The sequence below is a fragment of the Neofelis nebulosa genome, chromosome 5, assembly GCF_028018385.1.
Source record: "Neofelis nebulosa isolate mNeoNeb1 chromosome 5, mNeoNeb1.pri, whole genome shotgun sequence".
Classification (NCBI taxonomy): domain Eukaryota; kingdom Metazoa; phylum Chordata; class Mammalia; order Carnivora; family Felidae; genus Neofelis; species Neofelis nebulosa.
The window spans coordinates 25,609,121-25,610,820 of NC_080786.1; positions in this window are offsets into that span (position 1 = coordinate 25,609,121).

Genomic DNA, 1,700 nt, shown 5'->3' on the forward strand with positions numbered 1-1,700 from the left:
CAGAGCTACTGATGGGTCAAGAAAAAAGACTGAGAATCAGGAATTGTATCTAGCAACACATTCATTTCTGTCCTTGATAAGCACAGTTTTAATTTAGTGGTAGGGGCAAAATCCTGCCTGGAGTGGTTTAAGAGAGAGTGGTTAGAGAGGAATTAGACACTGTGAGTTTAGAAAAATCTTTCCAATTTTTCTACACAGGGAAGCAAATAAAATGTAATCAAAAGCAGATATTTTTTGATGGGAAAATAACAGCATATTTGTATAAATAGGAATGATCTGCAAGATAGGGAAAAATTAATGATATAGAGAAGAGACAAATGGTTGGGGTAAGGTCTTTGAGTATAGGAAAATGGTTGGGAATTCCTATACAAACAAGATCGTTCTTTCTAGAGGAGCACAGATAATCCATCTATAGTATTGGGTGGGAAATCAGATGGTGGCTGGTGGGTAGTAAGTGTAGTGGTGGGAGTTCACAGAAGCTCTTCTTTAATTGTGACGAACAGAGTCCTCAGCTAAGAGTGAGGATGGAGGGGGCAGAATTGGAGGTTTGAGAAGGAGGGAAAAGATGTGGAATCACTGTGTGATTTAATAACCATGTGATGGGCAGCAACAATAAGGACGCATTTGAAGTTCATGCCTTTAAAATGCGGATGATAATAAAAACACTTCACGACAGGCTGTCATGAAGATTAAATGAGTCAACTTATGTAAAGTAATCAGAACATGCTTGGCATGTGGTAACACTTTGGAAGTCTTAACTGTTATTAGGAGCAGCAGAAAGGCATAGATTTGTTAAGTCAGCGGAACTTGAGCAGTGAGTGAGATTCTAATTCAGTTATATTATTTATCACAGGGAGGTCTAATAGTAAATATAATAGTAAATACAAGAAAAAGCAATAAAACTAGGAGGAGGCAAAATGCATTTATCTTGAGATGACTTTGAAGCACTCAGCATCAACCTCATGGTGGCCCTTAATTTATCTAGATGTTAGAGGTCAGGAGAGCTGTTGCCTGTGGGAGGTGAGCGGAAAGGCGAGAGAGAAGGTGTGCAGAGACACAGGCAATAATTCCGTTTCTTCATCTGGTGCTGGTTCCATAGGTGTGATTAGTTTGAAAACAAAAAGATCAAGCTGTACATTTGAGATATGTGTACTTTTCTCTATATACATATACCTCAATAAAAAGCTTTAAGTACATAAAAATTTAACTTAAAAAATTTTTAACAATGGGAATGCAAGCTGGTGCAGCCACTCTGGAAAATAGTATGGAGGTTCCTCAAAAAACTAAAAATAGAACTACCCTACGACCCAGCAATTGCACTACTAGGCATCGATCCACGGGATACAGGTGTGCTGTTTCGAAGGGATACATGCACCCCAATGTTTATAGCAGCACAATCAACAATAGCCAAGGTATGGAAAGAGACCAAATGTCCATCGATGGATGAATGGATAAAGAAAATGTGGTACATATATACAATGGAGTATTACTCGGCAATGAAAAAGAATGAAATCTTGCCGTTTGCAACCACATGAATGGAACTGGAGGGTATTACGCTAAGTGAAATTAGTCAGTCAGAGAAAGACAAAAATCATATAACTTCACTCACATGAGGACTTTAAGAGACAAAACAGATGAACATAAGGGAAGTGAAACAAAAATAATATAAAAACAGGGAGGGGGACAAAACAGAAGAGACT